This window comes from Eumetopias jubatus, unplaced genomic scaffold, assembly GCF_037043125.1.
Source record: "Eumetopias jubatus isolate StellerSeaLion01/CBP00866 unplaced genomic scaffold, mEumJub1_p1.0 scaffold_16, whole genome shotgun sequence".
NCBI lineage: Eukaryota > Metazoa > Chordata > Mammalia > Carnivora > Otariidae > Eumetopias > Eumetopias jubatus.
In genome coordinates, this window is record NW_028274822.1 from 16,794,565 (window position 1) to 16,817,685 (window position 23,121).

Here is a 23,121-nt window from a genome sequence, read left to right on the forward strand (position 1 = left end):
TTATACAGTGCCTAGAGGGCAGTGGTGCTATGGAAATAAGAAAAGGGAATAAGAGGAATGGGGTGCTCCGGGTGTAGGGGGCAGGTTGCAGTTTAAAATACCCCAGGGGTCCCAGGGTGGTTCAGTCACTTAAGCATCAGAGTCTTGATTTGGGCTCAGGTCATGATCTCAGGGTCATGAGATCCAGCCCAGAGTAGGGCTCTGCGCTCAGTCAGTACAGAGCCTGCTTGAGATTCTCACACTTCCTCTCCCTCTGTCCCTCCCCCTGCTCACACTCACTCACTCACGCACTCAATAAATAAATAAATAAAATCATTTTAAAAAATCTTTTTTAAAAATGATTTTATTTATTTGACAGAGAGAGAGCATGAGCAGGGGGAGCAGCAGAGGGAGAGGGAGAAGCAGACTCCCCACTGAGCAGGGAGCCCGATGTGGGCCTCCATGCGGGGCTCAATGCCAGGACCCTGGGATCATGACCCGAACTGAAGGCAGACATTTAACTGACTGAGCCACCTCAGCACCCCTTAAAAAAATCTTTAATTTAAAAATAATAAATAAAAATAAATAAATAAAATATCCCAGAAACTAACTCACTCTAAAGCTAATAAAAGGTAAACTTTGGGACCCTTTACTTGCAAAGGCCCCTTCCAAGGACCTGGAGAAGAAAATGGCCAAATAGTTTTGTAAAATTCTCAAAAGCAAGATATTTGAATTGCTATTGGTTGAATCTTGTTTCTTTGCATTCCAACCTCCCCTCCATCATACTTCATGTTGGAGGCACAAAGAGCATTTTGAGGTTCCAACCTAAGGAGAAGTTGAGTTGAAGATACATTTAGTTTGGGTTTAGTAGATATGTTTATGTGGTTCATGGTCATTCCCTGCCATCCTGGTGTAGGAATGGTCTTAGCACTATGCTCTTAAAAACAAAGAAAGAAGCCCTTTGAAGAAGGAGACAAAGCAGAAGCTGTGACACCTGACCAGCCATCCTTCCAACCTACCCCTGACCAAGGGCAGGGTCCACACTCCTCCATGTGGTGTGATTGTGACAGGTGTGATCTTGGACATCCCTCGGGAATCAACTCTTGATGCTACTGGGCCCCCAGTCTTGTCTGCTTGTCTTGTTCTTACAAAGGAAGTCATTAAAGTCAAGTGAGGTCTCAAAGTACCACGAAGCAACCCGAAAATCTCCAACCCCATCCCCCAACTAGGGCTTGGACTTTGCCTCTTTGTCTCTGTTCTCAGCTCCTTTTTCACCATCTCCAGCAGTGCTGTGATACCAAACAGAGAATCTTAACTCCTGGTGGCTGATGTCCTCCAAAGACTTAGGAAAAGGAGCAGAGTTTAATTACTGTAGACCCTGCTGCCAGTATCTGGGGAGGTCTAGTTTAGTGCCAGAAATCAACCAATCCTCTGCCTACGTGTTGCTTCTGAAGTTGTCTCTGATTTATTGCATATCTTAAACCAAAACATAACATTGCCTTATTTATCCTTTTTCCATGGAGAAATAAGCATACTAATTTTCTGGGTGAAATCCCCCAAACAAATCCCCCAAGGCTGATGCCATATACCCTCTCTTCCTTCAAGTGCCATAATCAGAAATAAAACTCTAAGAAATCTTCTACACCACAATTGGTCCACTCTCTTAGTTATTGATTTGTCTGCTCCACTGAGCACTAGGAATCCAGAGGTGAATAAGACACAGTTCTTAAATCCAGTTGAAGCTGTAAATGTGCAGGACATGATTATCATATAGGGTAACCGGTGAAAGGGGCGGGGCATACTAAAAAGTATGCACTCTAGTTTGGAACCCTCTTAGCACAGCCGGGTAGCCCTTGTGAGTGGGGAGAGGAATTGCTACAGAGGCAACACCAGGTAACATTGTTCCCATATTTACTTTGCATCAGATAAATGCTTCTTTATACTTACTATCAATGACAAAAACTGCATTTTACAGAAAATGGAAAATAAGTCTCGGAGATGATAAGCAACCTGCCCAACGTCACAGAGCTAAGAAAAGACAGAGCCAGAACTTGAATCTGGGTCTGCCAAATCCAAACGTATGCTCTCATTTCCTACACCACACTGTCTCTCCTCTGTTCTTTTCTGCCCTTCGAAGCCCCCGGGACTGCATGAGCAGACACAGTTCCGGGTGGGAATTTCAACTTTCAGTTTCTAAGTTCAAGCTACTGCTGACAGATTGATGGTATTAGAAACCATCATGAGCAGAATCTCAGGGATCCTGGGCTACCTGAGCTGGATGGAGAGAGGTAGGACTCGTTCTTAAATGGAGCACCCACACAGGAAGACATCAGGTGGATGACTTGGAATCTGGTCAGTTCCAGCAGGAACACTGGAGCTCGTCTGCCTGGGCACGAATGAGTTGCTTTGTGTCAGATCTGAATCAGCAGCACCTGGTTAATGGTGCCAGACACCAACATTCTGAGTCGCTCTGTGCTTTGCTGTCTCCTGCATCTGTGGAAGGATACGCCTCAGAAGAGCTGCACTGTTCCTCAGGGATGTAATCATCAGAGCGTGGAAATTTGGCTGCCTCTCCTTCTTTCTCCATCTATCTCCCACCTGCTGCCTAAGTGCTCTTGTCAAAATAAGCCATTTCTCCAGCTGCCACCTCTTCTACCCCACCCAGCCCTTCTGATTACTTCCCTATGCTTTACAGTCATTACAACCACCCAGGAGGGATTTTATACTGTCAGGAATAGTAACGGGAAGGGGGGAAGGAAGATGACATTCACTAACCAAAGATGCTCATTTCGATCTATGTCCCATGCTACTTGGCTGACATGGGAGAGTCAAGAGCTTTTAAAACTTGGCATCTCAGTTTAACACTATTTTTAACAAAAAGTTAGGGAGACATTGTCTTACATTTGCTCCGTCCATGAGGCTCAGTACTTTCTGCAAGAATTAGATAGACAAAGGACGGTAATTCCCTGTTGCTGGGCATCCGGAACAAGATTCAGGAGATCTGCGTTGTCCTCCTTGCTGTGCCCCTGCGTGGCAGTATCACCTTGAACCACCCATCTGTCTTCTCGGGCCTCAGTTTCCCCATCTGTAGAAACAAAGTTGTGGCCTCTCATGATCTGGGGCAGGTATAAATTTCACAGTCATGGTCCCTGGGGAGCAAAATGTAACTATCTTTTCCTAAAGCTTAAAAAAGTTATATTAAAGGGGTGCCTGGCTGGCTCAGCCGGTTGAGCATCCACCTCTTGGTTTCTGCTCAGGTTGTGATCTCACGGGTCGTGGGATCGAGTCCTGCATTGGGCTCCACACTCACTGCTTGAAGATTCTCTCCCTCTGCCCCTCCTCTCTCTCTCTCTCTCTCCTTCTCTCTCTCTCAAATAAATAAGTAAATAAATCTAAAAGAAAAAAAAAGAAAAGTTATATTAAAGCCCCCTTCCGCCTGGTTTGCAGCAACTTAATATAGTCACTTTCAGTTTTAAAACTCGATCAATTTGCGAGTATTTAAATACTCTCTCCTACCCCTCTCTTTCCACCCCAGATGGCAACTGAGTTAAGGGAGGCAAATCCCGACTTTTAGGGACTGTCGTTTGCATCTGCTTCTCCCTCTTGATCTGTCCCACTCCTGTTCTAGAAATCTTGACAATGTAGTTTGTTGTATCTGGTCCTTGGATGTGAGCCTTCCACTGCTGAGTCACTGGCTTCTGTCCTCGCTGCCCCTTCATTGAAGTGCCCAAGGTCCTGTCATGTCCTCGGTCTTCATATGCACACACATCAACTCAAGCCCCAGGCTTTGGGGGTCTACCAGCTCTGCTCTTTGGGTCCTTTCTTGGCTAGCTTCCCCAGTCTTTCTGACTCCCAGGTAAGTTTGGTACATCGCTCAGCGTCATTTGGCCTTGAGCGTCAATGGCCCTCCATCCATTTCTATTCTGTTATCGTCCATCACTGCGGCTCAGGGGACCCTAGCAAGGTGCTCAGAGGTCCAGATGATGCACTTCCACTCTGGAATGACTGATCTTAGAAATCAGCATGTATCTTTATACCTCGTTCCACCTTCAGGACTCTGCTGGAAGGGGGAAAGCAGAGTTAGCTCTTGTAATCTATACCAGGTCCACTCTACCTTTCCTCTCCATGCCCGGGCTTAGAGTTTTCAAAGGGATTCAAAAGAAAAAAGAGAAAGCATCCCATTCATATCTTTGTTTTTACATCCGAATGGTACCTTTGATCTTAGAAGTCAAGAATTCACCACCTTAGTCTCAGATTCTGAAGTGACCCCTTACTCCCCAACGGAGGTAATTCATCTTTGGCTATCTATGTTATGTTGGGGCAAAGACAGAATCTTGGGGTACAAACAAAGAGATTAATAAGTGGGACATGGACAGAATGGCTAAAATTAACAATACCAGAAACAACAGGTGTTGGTAAGGATGCAGAGACAGGGAGGAACCCTCTTATACTGTTGGTGGGAATCCACTCTGGAAAACAGTATGGAGGTTCCTCAAAAAGTTAAAAATAGAACTACCCTATCAACAATTGCACTACTAGGTATTTACCTGAAGGATACAAAAATACAAATTGGAAGGGGCACATGATAGGGTTCTTGCTTGCATGGCATTTCATTGTAGTAGGGAGAGAGAGAGACAATAAACAAGTAAATATAAATAATTAGGGTAATTTTAGACATGTATAATGTTATGAATGATGAGGAGCCAGCCCCGTCATCTAAATCTCAGGAAGATTTGGAATCTGTTTTTATGTCTACCCGCTGGGGCCGGACACCTCTGGGGCCGGACACCCCTGGGGCGTGGCAGCTCCTGCGAGATAGTTCAGGGGAGTAGAGGCACAGACCGTGCCCAGGCAAGCCCTCAGCTTCTAAGAACAGGGTATGGAGACGGGCAGAGAGCCAGGAGCAGCCCCCAGTTCCAACAGGATCCTGAGCCCGGCCACAGGTCCTGGCAGATCCCGGCCCACAGTGGGCTGGCCTCAGAGCCTATCCTGTTGTGGCATCGTTAGTGGTCCTGTCCAGGTGTGGGCACCATACACAGTTGGCACAGAAAGCCTTTCCCTCGGTATCTGGGTCTACATGCAGTCATGTTTCCTCGGGAATCACACAAGGAGAGACAACAGAAAGGAGAGGAGGACCCAGTGGGATGTACAGGGCAGAACAGAGCTGAGAGATGGACAGCCCTGACCACGTTTGAGTTCCATGTTCCAGAGGTCCCCTCTTTCCTGTCCTGGGCTCCGTGATACCTCTGGTATTTTTATAATAAAATCCCCTTGTGGTTTAACCTGGGTAAAACTAGGTTTCTGTCACTGGTGACCAATAAAGTCTTACCCAATACAGAACATTCTTACAATCGTACAGGTAGACTCACATGGAAATGGGAGAATGGGGAGGAGGTGCTGGCTTCACTAATAGAAGGAAATGGTGGGCTGTCAACATTCCTCCCTGACTCCTTCTCCCCACAGAGGCTCTCTGCAGCTGGAAGCAAGAAGCGTCGTAGGCTGTGCCTGAGAACAGGCTCAAGTGCCAATTCACTCGGAAGCTGGTAAATTGGTCACAGAACAGATGCTACATGGAATGGTACTTAATTTCATTAGCAATTTTGCATTTGCCAAAATAGGTTTTTGCCAGAAGTGCCAGCACATGAGGGTTGTGCGTTTGTTAAAATTGAACATGATCCCAGGGAGCCCTGGAGAGGGTCACCGGCCACCTGGCCGATTGTCCCCCAACTCCCCACAACAGGGAGGGAATGCAGGGGGCCCCAAAATGCTGGGACTTCCTGGGAGCCTGGGAGCCCCTCCCCGTCCCACACTGAGCTGGGTCTGCCACAGTGATGTCTTGTCCTGGATGGATGAGAGCCCAGCAGGCTCAGTAAGGCTCTGTGGGGCCCCAATCTAGCAGTAAGCAGCTGGGGGAAGAGGAGAGACATTACCTGCCCAGTTTCACAGATAGAAAGACAAGGAATCACTTAATTCTGGGGGGGGGGTGGATTATGGAGGATTCTAACTGGTTTAAGATATATGCCACCCCCCCAGAGGCAAGGAGTAACGGGAACTGTGACTGTAGCCCCCCGTAGAACCCCATGATTGGGAGGCTGCAGTGGGAGAGAGGCTGTTCTCCAAACGGGTATAGTGTCCCCCTTAGACAGAGGAGGTTCCAGGCAGAACCAGAGGATAGACGTTTACTCTGTAGGAGTCTCTGCATTTTGCAGAAGAGGCAGAGGCTGAGAGAGTAGGTGACCTGTCAGTGCTTATTTAACCAGTAAATAGCAGATTCCAGATTAGAAAGAAGTGACATGGGCTGGATACATTACATAGTTTCCAGCCCAAGCATGGAGACAAAGTTCTGATAACTAGTTTGACTTTAGGGCAGAATATTTGAAAGCAGGACCATCTTGGAAAATCTGGAATTTTTCCTTGAGAACTGATTACTCTCAAAACAGCACCTCCCCTATAGTAGATGCTCAGACACATTGAATTTCACAACCTGGCACTGTTTTGTTATTTTCTCTTTCTTCTTAAGGTTTCTTTGTCTCCTTGCTGAAGTTTGCAATGCCACACATAGGGCCAACTCAAGCTTCAGAGCTTCCGGGGAGTGCAATCAGGACAGCGAGGCCAATCGTACAGCTCCTGTGGGCTCTCAGTCCACTGGGCACAGTCAGCTCCCCACACCCTGAGGCGCAAGCAGGACTCTGAGAGAGGGAGCAGAATGCAAGGCAAACCCCGCTTTGGGGGGTTAGACACCCAGGGACGGTGCCTCCAGCCCAGGGCCGAGGGGGGGGCAGGGGGGTGGACAGCAGCGGTCTCCACGCCCAGAGCACAGGGGGTGTCAGTTTTGTTGCTGCTGCTGTTGGGCACGAGCCTCCTCTTCACCCTGGGGTAGCCCCAAGTTTCACAACGGGGAAGCCCCTGGGCGTGGGCCCGACCTTACCCTCCTACAGGTGTGCCCGCCTTCCTTTGTCTCTTCCCCATTCCTGTGCCCTACACACCCACAGCCTCCATGCTGCCCTGTGGCTCCCCAAACCCAGAGAGCAGAGAGGCATTTTCCTGGTCCTGGAAGGCCTTGGTTGGCAAAATGTAACGAACATCAAACCGCTAAAAAATCAGTTGGAAGCACTTCCATTTTGATCCATATGGCAGACTATATATTCAGACAGAACCCTTTCAATACAGCACACTGAATTTGTTTTTTAATTTAATGCACCATTGAACTGTCAGGAAAGTAAAGAAATTCTTCAGAGAGCAGATATGACAATAAAGCTTGAACTCAGAGGGCAAGCGATACAATGGCTGGTATTTTTTGACCCCTGGTGGCCTGGAGCTTGAATTTTTTTTTTTTTTTTTTTTTTTAAGATTTTATTTGACAGAGAGAGACACAGCAAGAGAGGGAACACAAGCAGGGGGAGTGAGAGAGGGAGAAGCAGGCTTCCCGCTGAGCAGGGAGCCCGATGTGGGGCTCAATCCCAGGACCCTGAGATCATGACCTGAGCCGAAGGCAGACACTTAACCAACTGCACCACCCAGGTACCCCAAGTCATAACTTTTAGAATTATCTCCTTTACCAGATAAAAATCTGCATCTCACCAGCAAGTATTTTTATAAACATCTAACTTTACAGAGTTGTAAGGTTTCCGGGTCCTAATCAATAGAAAATAGTAAAAGGAACAGAGTTGCTTTCCCCTATCCAGAGAGTCAGATGACCTTGAGGAAGCTTGTCAGACAATGCCCTAAAATGACAGCAACGTGAGGCACGTTCACTGGTGGGCTTGTCATTTCAGATGCAGGGACATGAAGAACACTCCAGGCTTGACCTAGGTTGCACAGTCAGTTTGTCCAGTTATATTCTGGTTTAAAAATAAAAACGGAGGACAGGCTTTTGTTCAACCTGTGTAAATCTCTTCATTGCTTCTAAAGGTAAGAAGACCCCATAAAAGTAAAACAGTTGGACTGAAAGACATTTTTTAAAAAGTGGCATTCACAGCAGGATTACAGATAGTTAATCAACATAGGAAACGTTTCCTAACCCCATTAGTAATCAGGAAGGAAATACAGCCAACACTGGTAATGGGATTTCACATGGCCCAGATGGACACAAATGTAAAAGTCTTGCGGGACAGGAATGGATGAAGATGCAGGGCAGCAGAAACTCTCAAGTCCTGCGGGCCAGAGAGTAAACTGGCACAATTCTTTTGAAAGAAATCGGCATGAATTAGTACAACTGAAGGTGTGCATACTTTGTGAGGCAGCAATGACAGTTGTCGGCATGAGTCCTAGAGAAACTCTTGCACACGTATGTACATCAGAGATACACACAAGCCCGTTCCTGGCAGCATTATTCAGAATAACAAAAATTCAAGCAACCAAAACGCCCATCCACAGTAGGATGGACAAATAAATGACGCTGTATTCAAACAATGAAATATTAAATACAAACAAATAGTGAATTATGCCGAAGTGCATTGCGTAGGGATACATACATACGTTTGCGGTAAAACTCTAAAGTAAAGCAAGAGAGCGACAATGGGACGAATGGTTACCTCTGAGCAAAGTGTGAGGCCTCTGGGAGATTCAAGGGCTGTGGCAATGTTTTATTTCTTAAAATGGTTGGTGGCCACCTGGGTTGTTTTTTTTTTTTTAACTTTAAAGGTACATGATAGGGGTGCCTGGGTGGCACAGTCAGTTAAGTATCCAACTATTGATCTCAGCCCAGGTCTTGATCTCAGCGTTGTGAGTTCAAGCCCCCAGCTGGGCTCCACGCTGGGAGTGGAGCCTACTTAAAAAATAAAAATAAAAATAAAGGTACATTATACACGCTTTTGAGGACACGATGTATTTCATACACATACACATTTTAAGGTCAGTCAGTGTGAAAAGCCAAGAGAGGCGGAGTGAGGTAGCAGAAGAGCTCTCCCGACGCCCTTTAAATAATCTGGGGAAACACTGCCTGAACACCTGTCATAGGCTGGGACTGATGGGGCAGAACAGACTTCCCGCTGTTCTCCCCGCCCCCACCCCGCACCCCCCCCAGCGCCCTCTAGCGGATGAGACAAACGCCACTTGGTCCCGAGTCCCTGCCTGCTCCTGGGGTCCGTGCAACTCAGGCTGGAGACTTTTGCCCTGTGGGGTTTGCTCCGTTTTTGAATATTTCCGCTGTGATTCTTTTCTCTCCCTAACTAGAGTGTAGCGGCTTCTGACGGTTGGGTCTATGTCTTCTATTTCTTCAGTGACTAGAATGCATGTATAAATACGGAACTCGGTGACTACAGATTTTTCCCCCTGAAGCTAGACAGGAATGTGATTTTGGGAAGAGTGGGCTCAGGCATGGAGTTTTGTGGATTAGTGGTTTTTTTGGATTTTTTATTTTTGGGGGGTACAGTATACTTTATTGATGGTACATGACAAGGTAGGGCTCCCCAAGCCCCTCCCCTTCTTCAGGGGGTCTGGGATGGAAATGGTGGAGGTCAGGAGATTCTCAGTGTTTTGGGGGATAAGTTGGGGCAGGGACTCCCCAGCAGCTGAGGGCCTCTCTCTTCCTCTTGCTCTCGCTGGGGCTGGTGGTCCAGGGGGCTCTTACTCCTTGGAGGCCATGTGGACCATAAGGTCCACCACCCGGTTGCTGTAGCCAAATTCATTGTCATACCAGGAAATGAGCTTGACAAAGTGGTCATTGAGAGCAATGCCAGCCCTGGCATCGAAGGTGGAGGAGTGGGTATCACTGTTAAAGTCGCAAGAGACAACCTGGTCCTCAGTGTACCCCAGGATGCCCTTGAGGGGGCCCTCTGATGCCTGCTTCACCACCTTCTTGATGTCGTCGTATTTGGCAGCTTTCTCCAGGCGGCAGGTCAGATCCACGACGGACACGTTGGGGGTGGGGATTGGCAGCGCCAGTGGAAGCAGGGATGATGTTCTGGGCAGCCCCTCGGCCGTCACGCCACAACTTCCCAGAGGGGCCGTCCATGGTCTTCTGGGTGGCAGTGATGGCATGGACGGTGGTCATGAGTCCCTCCACGATGCCAAAGTTGTCATGGATGACCCTGGCCAAAGAAGCCAAGCAGTTGGTGGTGCAGGAGGCATTGCTGACAATCTTGAGGGAGTTGTCATACTTCTCATGGTTCACACCCATCATGAACATGAGGGCCTCAGCAGAAGGAGCAGAGATAATGACCCTCTTGGCCTCACCCTTCAAGTGAGCCCCAGCCTTCTCCATGGTGGTGTAGACCCCAGTGGACTCCACAACATACTCAGCACTAGCATCACCCCATTTGATGTTGGCGGGATCTCGCTCCTGGAGGATGGAGATAGACTTTCCATTGATGACAAGCTTCCCGTTCTCAGCCTTGACTGTGCCGTGGAATTTGCCATGGGTGGAATCATACTGGAACATGTAGGCCATGTAGTTGAGGTCAATGAAGGGGTCATTGATGGCGACAATATCCACTTTGCCAGAGTTAAAAGCAGCCCTGGTAACCAGGCACCCAATATGGCCAAATCCGTTCACTCCGACCTTCACCATCGTGTCTTGGGGACGCAGCTGGCACTGCACCAGAAGATGCAGCTGTCTGTGGAACAGGGAGGAGCAGAGAGCTGGATTTTTGATTCTTTTTCATTAGTGTTATTAATACTAATAGACGTTCCACTGCTGACCCATCTACTGAATACAGAGAAGCTTCAGGCCACTCAAGCCGAGCCATACTGGGGTAGCGTGGCAACCACAGCCATCAACCTGAGCAGGCCATGACCTTATCTCTGCTCTGCCTGGGACGGACTCCCACCACCACCACTGGGAGCACTCCCTTATTGATTTTCCTTTCTAACAGAAACTAGATTTCCTTTTTTTTTTTTTTAATATTCATCTACCCCATGCAGCAAATAAGACATGAGGGGAAGGGGCACCTGGGTGGCTCAGATGGTTAAGCATCTGCCTTCGGCTCAGGTCATGATCCCAGGGTCCTGGGATGGAGCCCCACATCGGGCTCCCTGCTCTGCAGGAAGCCTGCTTCTCCCTCTCCCTCTGCCTCTCCCCCTACGTGTGCTCTCTCTCTGTATCTCTGTGTCTCAAATGAACAAATAAAATCTTTTTTTAAAAAAAAGGGGGGAGGCGCTTGGGTGGTTCAGTTGTTAAGCATCTGCCTTCAGCTCAGGTCATGATCTTGGGGTCCTGGGATCAAGCCCCGCATCGGGCTCCCTGCTCCGCGGGAAGCCTGCTTCTCCGTCTCCCACTCCCCCTGCTTGTGTTCCCTCTCTTGTTGTCTCTGTCAAAATAAATAAATAAAATCTTAAAAAAAAAAAAAGACATGAGAGGAAGTCTCCTGAGGCCTCCTTGAAAAGTCCCTTGTTCTTAGAGGAAGCCCCTGGAACAGAGGGTCTCTCTGCTAGCTCTGGATGTTGTCATGCCAGGAGGTGATGCATGGAATTGCCATATCAATCTAAGACCAATCTGAGAAGGAAGATAATATACCAAGGATGGCAGTCTTCACAGAAGGGAACAGTAAGAAACAGTAAGAAAGAACCTAAGAACCTGGGTGCTTATCGACATCACTGAGTTGCACCCTAGAACCCTAGAGTTTGCCTTATCTCTGGACTTAACTGATCTGTGAGATTTTTTATTTTTATTTTTTTTAAAGATGACTTTTTTTTTAAAGATTTATTTATTTATTTTGAGAGAGTGAGAATGAAAGAGAGAGAGACAGAGACAGAGAGAGCACATGAGAGGGGGGAGGGCCAGAGGGAGAAGTAGGTTCCTCGCCGAGCAGGGAGCCCGATGCGGGACTCGATCCCGGGACTCCAGGATCATGACCTGAGCCGAAGGCAGTCGCCCAACCAACTGAGCCACCCAGGCGCCCAAGATTTTTTATTTTTTAATCGCCTTCCTCATTGATTGTTTAAGCCACATGTGATTTGGACTGCAGAGGCTGGGGCGGCCCCTGCAGAACACAATGGTGATCTGCGCACTTTTGTCCTTCGGCCTAGGAAGCTCAAGTTCTGATACTTTGACCCAACAAATAGCACAGAGTGACCCACAGGTTTTATAAGTAACCTCGAAGAGGTCAGTGGGGAATTTCTGGGGAGCAAGGCCAGTTAGCAGAATTTCCAGACTCCCAGTTTGATGAACTGGCTGCACCTTTACCTGGAAAATGTTAGAGGACTGGGAAGGTTTCTATTTAGGCAGCGGACAATCCTTTCTGGAGCATTCCCACCCCCACTCTCTTCCTTTGTCTTTACTTTGCGCTTCAGGCTGACTTACTCCTGGCTTCCAGTGGTCATCTCCATCTGGTCTCTCCAAAGTATTTGGTTGCAAACGACAGAAGACTGAACTCCAACATACACAAGAAACAGAGCTTTCTTAGCGGGCTGCTGAGATAATACCCAGAACTAAAGAAAGTGTTTCTCTCGGGACCTTGCTGAGGGAGTGGTGGGGCTGGGGCTCTCTCTCATTCTGTCCCTCTGGTCTCTGCTTCTCTAAGGAGAGGTTTCATCTCTTCCTTCTCAGTGCAGACCAGCTTCCTCCACATGCCACAGATAATACCTGCCAAGAGTTCTCGAGCCTAGTTTCCCAGCTCCAGCAGCAGACAGAGAGACTGACCCTTTTCCACAGTGCAAGTTCTGCCATCCCAGGAAGGACTCTGCCTGGGCTGGCTTCGGTCAGATGCCCAGAGACAGGTCCACCCACCCACCAAAAAAAAAATGTTCTCCGTTCAAGAATGATTTGGGAGAATGTTGTTATTATTTTGGTTTGGGTTTGGTTTGGTTTTTACCAAGTGAGCTGTATATAAAAATAACCTGGTATAGCTCAAATTGTGTGTGCCACCATTGACAAGGAATGGGGTAGAAGTCAGTAGAAAATACTTTCCTTCTATCATAGTAATCCTGCTTTTAGACTCTTCCCTGCATCTTTTGGCTGTGTTGGGGCATCCTCCTCCAAGTGATCACAGATGATCTGCACTGAAGCAAGGGTTTAAATCCACACATGCCCTCCGTAGTTGATGAGCGCATCTTCCCCAGTGCCTCTCATCAGTTGAACTTTAATTTGCAAAATAGGGTATTTCCCATCACTTTAGCTGCTCACAGGTCTCTGCACCAGTATAGCCGTCCAGCTATTTATCTGGAAAATAGAGCAAATAAGGTATTCTCGGTCTGTTTGTCTCCATGAAGCCCGCTGAAGTGCTATTAGCAGAAGTGTTTTCCTGATTTGAAGCATGGAGGTTAATAGGGACCAAACTTTGTGAACAGCAAACACAGTCCAGCTGGTGAAAAGCAGGGACAAAACCGTGTTTTGTAATTACCTGTTTGTCCAGAAATCGTGTGAGTGTCTGGGGAGCGCTTTGTCGAGAGGGCCCTCCCCACAGGCCTGCTGCCCTTCTTGGCATCGGTCATCAACCTGGGCAGTGACTGTTCATCTTCTCACCGTCTGTGCTGGGAACATAGAGGACATGGAACACAAAGCCTTGAGGGTCAATTCACCCAGCACTGCCTCTCCTCATCCCTAGTGGTTCTTCTAAAACACTCGGAAGTATATTTGTAATGTGTTGTTTAGGACCCCGCCTTTCCAGCAGGCTGATGGCACGCCTTGTCCTCACAGTCTGAAGCAGGGACATTGGAGCCCAGCCTGGATTTGCTGCCTGGCTCCAGCCCATGCCAGTGTTTTTTTTGTTGTTGTTGTTGTTTTGTTTTGTTTTGTTTTTAAGATTCTATTTATTTGACAGAGAAAGATACAGCAAGAGCAGGAACACAAGCAGAGGGAGTGGGAGAGGGAGAAGCAGGCTTCCCGCCGAGCAGGGAGCCTGACGCGGGGCTCGATAGCAGGACCCTGGGATCATGACCTGAGCCGAAGGCAGACGCTTAATGACTGAGCCACCCAAGCGCCCCGCCAGTGTATTGGTTGGCTAGAGCTACCACCCCAAAGAGTGACAACGGGGCGGGGGGACTTAAACAACAGAAATATATTCTCTCTGAACAAAACACTTCTGGAGGGGTGCCTGGGTGGCCCAGTCGGTTCAGTGGCTGGCTCTTGATTTCGGCTCAGATCATGATCTCAGGGTCATGAGATGGAGCGCCGCGTTGGGCTCTGAGCTCAGCAGGGAGTCTGCTTGAGATTCTCTCTTTCCCTCTTCTCCCCCCCCCCAGCTCACTCTCTTTAAAATAAATAAATAAATCTTATATAAATAGGTAAATAAATAAATGTTTCAGGAAAGATCAAAAGTCTTCAGACTCTGCCCCACACCCAAAAAGTAAGCAAAGTTCTGGAGCCCACCATACAACCGAGTTGTGAGGATCAAGAGACGTGAGGACAGGAGGCTGAGCAGCAGAGAGGGAACGATGTCAAGGGAAGTCAGGATCCCAGACACAAGGCTTTGGGACTCTGTTACTCAGCAGTGGGTTCTGGGGCTTGGGGGACTATGGGATTCGTGATCCCCAGTGGTTCAAAGGTTTTCCTGCCCAGAGCATCCACGTAACCACCCAAAGACACTCCAAGGAAAAGAATCCCAGTTCTTACACATTCAACTAAAACGTTTCATGGATAAGGCCAAACCAGCTGTGTAAATCAGATGCCTTTTTCAACCACGGCCAAAGGGAGCCAGGATCCATAAGAGTCTTGGGAAGAGGGAACCAAGGCAGATCCAGTCTTCAGGAGCCCATTGAATGGTCTCGAAATAGAGGCACATGCTGATCAGAAGCCAGGCTTCAAACACCACCGGAAGCCTTCAGAAACCACTCTGCTTCAGCAGACGTCTCTCTACCTAGTTCAACCAGATTCAACACGTGTGGTTTCTTGCTTACACCCACACCAGCCCCAGCTGTCTCTTATCTTGGGTTTTTCTCAGACGTGGGATTTTCCCATTTCTTTGGCTCAGATTTCATCATTGATTGTTGACATTTCCTTCCTGACCAAGGGTCCTTCCCCACCCATGCTTGACTCTTCAATTTGTCTACTCATGTCTGACTTGGCACTGGTGTCTGTCCCAGTTCAATATTTCTGGTCAGTATACAGATTCTAGAAAGACTCTTTCCTGAGCAATGGGATGATCAAAATCATTAGTAACCAAGGCTCCATGGGAATGAGGGGGTTTGAGGCAAACCAGACAGAAAGGTGAGACAGAACCTAGAGAAGAACATGGACATTGGGGAGGAAGACAAGGCTGTCAGGGATTAAAAAAACACTAGGAATCCTGAATAAGCAGACCAGCCAGACTTCCCTGAGGTTCAGGAGAAGCAGATCAGGAAACGGGGAGAAATCTGGCCACGGCCCAAATGCAATATTGTGTGCACTGCCATTGAAGACAAATGACCCTGGAAGTGAAAGACAAGAAAGCCTTGACCCTAAGGCAAACATTTAGCCCATCAGAGGAACTTTTCTAGAACTCTTTCTCAGGGAATGGTCAAGACGATGGAGATAGGAAATGGGTAAGTGCGCCTGCCTGACAGGAAGGCAGCACAGGGAGCGACGATGGGAGGCTCTGGGCACCGGTCCTCTCCTTGGTCCCCTCCACCCCTTAGCACTCAGCCAGGCCACATGGGTGGAGTTGGAAGCAGCCGCATGTGCACAAGTGAGCCTCCAGCTTTATTCTGAATGAGGCCTCTCAGCTACCCACGGGGTCCCAGCCACTTTCAGGTCATCTCTCTTTGGGCCCCAACAGCTCCACTGATTGGATTTTGAGAAAGGACCATTGCCAGGAAACGTCCGCAATGTTCCACCCCATGGGCCTGTCCTCTGCAACTGTACTGCATTTCGGAGGACCATCCAAACAACAGAGTGTGTCAGAAATCCCGTATCAGACACACCAGAGACGCTGTGGCCCCAAACAAGAATGACTCCCCTCTTCGGGGCATCTGACCGAAGCCTTCCTCATTGATTGTTTAAGCCACGCATGGTTTGGACTGCAGAAGTTGGGGTGGCCCCTGAGGAGCACAACGGTGATCTGCCCACTTCTGTCCTTTGGCCTAGGAAGCTCAAGTTCTCAAGGTATTTTGATCACACTGTAGTAGGGGGATGAAAGGAAATTGTGTCTCCTTCTTCCCGCATCCGAGGTGTAGGCACAGGTCCCCTGCCGGTCTACAGGTTAGAGAATTAAGTGGCTTGTCCTTCTGTGATTCAGAGAGAGCATACATACAATTTAAGAGGACATGGCATAGAAGTGATGTGAGTGAGCTCAACAGCCAGGGAGGCACTGGGAAACTGCGTTCTTTCAGAGCTGGTTTTTGTCTGAATTTGGGAGGAGTCCAGTAACAGAATAGATGAGATCAGCGTTGCTGAATTCATAAGCATCCAGCTCGTCTCTGCCCACAGGGCCAGCCGTCAGGCAGCCTCTGCCTGGATTTTATAGGGCAAACGTGTCTGTCTCTAATTGTTGAGTCAGGAATACAAAATATGTATACTGGAGTACCTGGGTGGCTCAGTGGGTTAAGTGCCTGCTTTCAGCTCAGGTCATGCTCCCAGGGTGCTGGGATCAAGCCTTGTGTTGGGCTCCCTGCTCTGCTGGGGGTCTGCTTCTCCCTCTGCCCCTCCTTCCACTTGTTCTCTCAATCTCTCTCTCTCAATAAATAAAATCTTAAGAAAAAAAGAAATATGTATATTGGCACATAAAAAAATAGACATGAGTTTCTGGTAAACTATATTAAAGGGCTTTTTTTAGATAACAACTTTTTCTTACATTCATGCCATCACTGAGGGATTTTTTTCTTTTTTATGTGAACCCATGGGCATTTTTTTTCAAATACCAAAGGAAAAACTTTTTTCTTTTTTTTTTTTAAAGATTTTATTTATTTATTCATGAGAGACAGAGGGAGAGAGAGAGAGAGAAGCAGAGGGAGAAGCAGGCTCCCAAGGAGCAGGGAGCCCGATGCGGGACTCGATCCCAGAGTCCTGGGATCATGACCTGAGCCGAAGGCAGATGCTTAACCATCTGAGCCACCCAGGCGCCCAAGGAAAAACTTTTCTGATCATATGCTTTCAGAGTTATCATTTGTAACATAAAAATCAACAATGACAACAAGGATATATTAAGACACGAAGTGATAAAGTTACTCTGGAAGCCAATTTAAACATTTAAATTTGTGCAGAGGGCAAAGTGAATGTGTACATAGAAAAAAAATCCTGGAAGTTTATACTCCAAAATGTTAACAGTCATCTTTCCCCAGCTTGGGGAAGTAAAATTGTGAGTGATTTTCCTTCTTTGTTTCATTTCTTTTCCTTTCCCCTCGTTAGTCTCTCTAAGCTTTCTGAGTTGAGAATGTGTGTTGCTTCTTTTAAAGGACTTCATGAGGGACGCCTGGGTGGCTCAGTCGGTTAGGCGTCTGCTTTCGGCTCGCGTCATGATCCCAGGGTCCTGGGATCGAGTCCCACATCGGGCTCCTTGCTGAGCAAGGAGCCTGCTTCTCCCTCTGCCTGCCTGTCTCTCTCTCTCTCTCTCTCTCTGATAAATAAAATCTAAAAAAATAAATAAATAAAGGACTTCATGCGACCAGTTTCAGATTCACAACAATGCTAAGCGAAGATACAGAGACTGCCCATACCCCCCCTTCCCTGCATGTGTATAGCCTCCCCCCACTATGAACGTCCCCCACCAGAGTGGAACGATGGTTAGTTGTTGAGCCTACAGCAACACATCCTGACCCACCTGCAAGGGAGGCTGGGAAATGGCCTCCCAACGGGCAGCCACGTGCCTAGCTATTAAGTGTCTGCTATTATGAACGAAGGAACAAGTGGACATGGGTGGGCAAACAACAGTCTCCCTCACAAAGAGGGGGGAAAAAGTGTGAAGATAGAAGAGGGAATCAGAGAGAGAGATGAGAATGGAGAAGAGAGAACTGTAAGTGGAAGAAGCAGCCCTGTTGGCTGAGGGGAAGCCGTGGGGATAGATTCCACTGTGTCCCCCACAGCGTCGCGGGCTCTGGTCATTGCTCTGCTCTTGGGGTCCATGACTTAGTGGGGAGGGACGCCGGTCTTACTGCTCGGCCTCACCTGCCTGCACTTCCGTTCATCCTGCAGCTGCGGTCTGTGGAGCTGGTGCTTCAGACTTCGAACATCGTTGTTCCCCCTTATTTGAGCACTTTGGTTAAGTCAGATGATGAGACAACCTGAACGGGAAGAGAAACTGATCAGGGAGGATGGAATGTGGGGTCTCCTACTAGCTTGAAAAAATAGAGCACCCTTCCTTCCCTTTTTATGGGGTTTAACTTTTTTGAAAGTTTCTTACAGATGCTGTCTCATTTCCTTCGAAAACAAAACTGCAAGGCAGGAAAAGCCAATATTAATAATGAGACTCGCTGAGGGCACCGCCTCGGGGGTCAGATGCCTGACTGGAACCCACCCCCCCTTAATTTACTAGCTGTGTGATCTTGGGGAACTCACCCAACTCCTCTGAACCTCATTTCCCTCAACTATAAAACAGGGATATTGATGTGTCTACTTCTATACCTCAAGGCAGAGAGTTCATGGGGTACAAACAAGACGGGCAAGTAGCTTGCTGGACTGAATGCGAATTAATTTAAGATTGTGAAACAGCACAAAATATGTGGATTAGAGCAGGAATTTCAAGGAGTGGAGATGGCCATGACACAGAACAGAGCAAGGGGGACAGCGAGAGGAGAGAGAAGGAACAGAGTTGGGCAGAAGGGCCATATGCCTGTCAGAGGTCCTGAGGCCCTAAAGTTCTCGTTGTCCAGAAAGGGAAACTGAGGCACGAGGCTGTCACAGGCACCTCCTGCAGCTAGAGCTGCAGAAGTCTGGAAGGAATCACTTCACGTGGGGGAATTTTCACATTCTCGGGGGGCTGCTGAGCAACCATCTGCATCAGCTTCAGCCTCCCGGGCTCATGGTGATATTTTCTGGAATGACTTCAGATTCTTCCCACCGGCTGCCCACACCGTGGTCAGACAAGCAGAGCTAGTTGAGGGAGGACAGCACACAACACACATCACGGTATGTTCTGCTCTCTTTTGTTTTATTCTAATCCCTCTAGGAACAGGACACAGATAACCTTTCAATAATCCGAAATCCCAATAAAAAGAAACTCTCTCTAAAAAGTACACAGTGTTTGGGAAGGCTTTAGTATTTAGTAGACCTGAAACATTTTCATCAGCCCTCCAATTGCTCTGTGTGCTTTGGAGGCAGTGAGGGGAGTAATAGTAGCTGAATAGAAGGTCACTACCACAAAAGTTGTTTGTAGCCAAATAAATTTGACGTAGGAGAGGGGAAAGCCCTCGAGAGACACGAAGTTGCTGACAATCCCATGGGGCAGGTGCAGCTAGCAGTCCTCACACGCCCAGGCAGGGTAGGAGAAGCCCTTCCGTTCTATGCTTGCTTGAAAATGCCTTTCCTCCGTTTTTCTTCTTTTTTCTATATTCTCTCGCGCACTTCCTCCATAATTTGCTTCAAGCTTCCCCTGGCTTTGCAACCATGAACACTCCCACTGAAATGTTGCTTTGCTGGTTCTCAAGCTTGCGTGGGGATCAGAATTATCTGGAGGCCCTGCTGAAGCACTGACTGCCGGGCCCCAGCCCCCAAGTCTCCGACTACGCTGCTGGTCTGGGGTGGAAACTGAGCATTTGCGTTTCTAACAAGTTCCCAGGTGCTGCTGCTGGGCTGGGGATGACACTAGAGATAAAGGCTTAGAGACAACTCCCTGGGCCGTGCCTCAGCCAGGGCTACGAAGACACTCTGCCCCCTCAGACCTGCCCTCACTCCCAAGGGGGGTCGGGGTCCAGGTTTGTGCTCAGGTTCGTGATATCTCTGGGCTGGCCCCACAGTCGGATCAGATCACAGGTCCTGAAACCCCCAGAGCAGCGTGGGGCTGAGCAGGCCTCCCAGCTGCCCTCTGACCCAGGAAAGCCAGCGTCCACCCAAAGGGACTTCCATCACCGAGGAGCCAGCATTGTCCCTTAGCTTGGGTGGGGGCGGGGGAAAGGGCGCATCTGGGCGTTTGTCTGATGCACCGGGTGTTAAAGATCCAGGAACTCTGGGTCTTTAGGTGTGACAGGCAGTCAGATGTGACAGGCAGTCCTCATCTTAACAATTGAAAAAATAAATGAAACATAAAGTTCATTTCAACTTCCTCAGAAACAAGGCAGTGGAAATCACGGAGAAGATTATAAGTTGTTTTTGGTTGAAAATAACAAATCAATTAGATTAGAAATAAGAGATACATTTCCAAAAGGATTCAGTGGAAACCTTATTCTGGTCCTCATGATGATCGTCTAATTTTCCTAGTAGGCTGGCCATTTACGAGGAAACCATGAATACTCTGACTCTTTTAATTAACGGTTCAGCAAGGCTGCAATTTTCCCGGGAAGCTTCTGGTGAGTTTCCACAAGGCAAAGGGACCCTGCACTGCTCTTTCAGGTGCTGCCCTCTTGTGGGCATGCAAACTAAAGCTTTCTTGTAGATCCTGCACATCTATTCCTTCAAATCAAAGGGAGCTGAGACCAGAACTGACTTCTCTCACAAAAGGGGGAAGGGTGGTGTCACATCTGCCACACACAGATGTTTCCACAGGCCTGAAACTGGTGCCATGGCTGTCGCTGCATCATGTTTTGTGCACAAAGGCGGTAAGAGAAATCACTGAGGCAGGTCATACTGATTTCCTAGACTTTGTTAATAGGGAATTTGGAAAGTAAGGGGAAAAAAACTATGAATATGTTTATGTTGTCTGTGTCTGAGTATATCTAAGGAGAGAGAGGGAGAGAGACAGAGGGGGTCTATTTTGCTCTTCTGTCCTGCTCATATGGGCGAGCAGGAAGAACAGGTTTTGGTGCTGACTGCTTGATGACAGGTGGGTGAACCCGGACGTGTAACAACCTCTCTGGGCTTCAGCTGCCCCACTGTAAAATGCCGTCATGGAATAGATAATCGCTACAGTCCCTTCCTGTTTCAGGTTCTGAAACTACTTAAAACAAGATGGAAGAGAAACCCCTTCTCGTCACTCATTTCAGACGCCCCAGCTGATATACTTTGCCTCCCCTTTGCCTGCCTGCCTTCCTGCTTCTCTTCCCATATCCTCCAGCAGAGGACTCCCGACGCTGTCATTCTGGCTTAGTTCCATGCTGCCCTCTTTTTGAGATTTTCAATATTATGTAGGAAAGTTCCATTTTTCTTCTTGAATCTCACTCAAGGGTTTTCCAATTGTCTTGTCTCTGCTTTTCTCTTTTTCTTCTTTTCACACTCCCCTAAAACTTGTGTGTGTATCTTACCACGTCCTTTATTGTTGTAAATTAGCAATTCCTGCTCAGGAGCTGTTGGGGTCAGGCTTCACCATGGAGCTCCTCTTTTAGGCAGGCTACACACCAGGCATTCGTTGCTTTAATTTACATGCTGACTTAGGGCAGTGATTCTCAAAGTGTAATCTGGATACCACCCCCCCACAACACCCCGAGTCCCCGAGAGCCTTCTGGGGGACCCACAATGTCAAAACTATTTTTGTAATACCAAGATATTATTTCCTTTTTTTACTCTCTCTGTCCCTCATGAGTATAGACTGGAGATTTCCAGAATCCACATGATGTGCCATATTGCAGTGGACTGAAAGCAGTAGCAGATATAAAAGAAGCAGAGGTATTAAGCTGGACATTGAAGAGATTTCAAAACAGTAACACAATGACATTCCTCTTACTCTTATTTTCGGTTTTGAAAATATAGATATTTTCCATGAAAATGTTACGCCAGCATGTAACAGATTTATTGTTATGTTTGAATTCCTTAGTAAATAAGTGTTTAAAATTTCCTTCTGTTTTAGTTTCTAACACAGTGAATATCAACACCTAGAACCCACATAACAAAAGCTCTGTGGGGTCCCAAATAATTTTGAAGATGTAAAGGGGTCCTGAGACCAAAACCAGGGATAGTAATAGTATCTGCTCCAAAGAGACGAGACGTGTGAGAGACCGTGGGTCACTAGGGCTGCACCCGTTATAATAGGTGAGGAGAGGTTTAGGCTGGTTACCAGTCCACTTACCTAGTTCCGAAGGGTGGAGAAGGAAGGTTAGGTTCAACACTGCTAGCCAGAAGGATATTCTTAGGTCCCATTAAACTTTCCCTGGGCCCAGGAAATATGAGGCTGCTTTGCCTTACATCTGTGCGGAGCCCAGAGAAAGCTGGGGCCCCAGGGAAGATGCGCCATGTGTAATGCTGAGAAGCTGTGTCCCCGCCTGGCTCCGGGCCCTCCGGCTGGGGCCCCGTGACCCTCGCCTCTTCCCGGCAGGTGAGATGCGGGGGACTGGCTGGAATTATCCCTCTCCACCTCCACCTACTGTTCTGTAGAGTCTAGAAAGCCAAACATTGCCTTCCTTCGCTTCATTTGCAGTTAGCGTCCTCGTAGGGGCTGAATTGTGTTCCCAAGAATTCATAGGTTGAAGCCCTAACCCCCTCGTGTGACTGCATTCGGAGACAGGGCTTTAAAGATGTAATTAAGCTTTCATGGGGTCATCAGCACGGGGCCCTCAACCAGTAGAATTCGTGTCCTCACAAGAAGAGGGAGAGAGGCCAGAGGCGTGTGTGCAAAGACAGAGGGGCCATGTGAGAGCCCGGCAAGATGGCGGCCAACAAGCCACAGGGGGGGAAGGCCTCGGGAGAAGCCAACCCCGCAGCACTTCCGCCTTGAATTTCCAGCTTCCAGAACTGTGAGAAAATAAACGTCTGTTACTGGATTGAGTATCTGAGAATTGCTAATTGAGGCGATCTTTAAAAAGTTCTCACCACAAGAGGGACGCTTGGGTCATGCAGTCGGTTAAGTGTCCAACTCTTGGTTTTGGCTCAGATCGTGATCCAGCCCCGCATCAGGCTCCGAACACAGCAGAGACCGCTTGAGATTCTGTCTCCCTCCTCCTTTCCCCCTCCCCACCCCCACCTCGAGCTGTCTAAATTAATTAATTAAGAAAAAAGTTCTCACCACAAGAAAAAAATGTGTAACTACGTGAGGAGATGGTTGTTAACTAGACTTCATGTGGTGATCATTTCACAATATACACAAGTGTCAAATCTCTACGTGGTACACCTGAAACTAATATAATACTGTAGGTCAATTCTTCCTCAATTAAAAAAAATTAGTAAATAAAAAATAAATGTCTGTTGTTTAAGCCCCCCAGGCTTTGGTATTTTCTTATGGCAGCCCTGGCAGACTAACACAGGTAGTGACAGTGATTTAGATTGTCAAA

General features: G+C 47.8%; 1 pseudogene; it reads right to left on the reverse strand.

The window, feature by feature from the left end:
* Positions 1-9,438: 9,438 nt before the first annotated feature.
* Positions 9,439-10,489, reverse strand: LOC114208903 (glyceraldehyde-3-phosphate dehydrogenase pseudogene; annotated as a pseudogene).
* Positions 10,490-23,121: the final 12,632 nt, after the last annotated feature.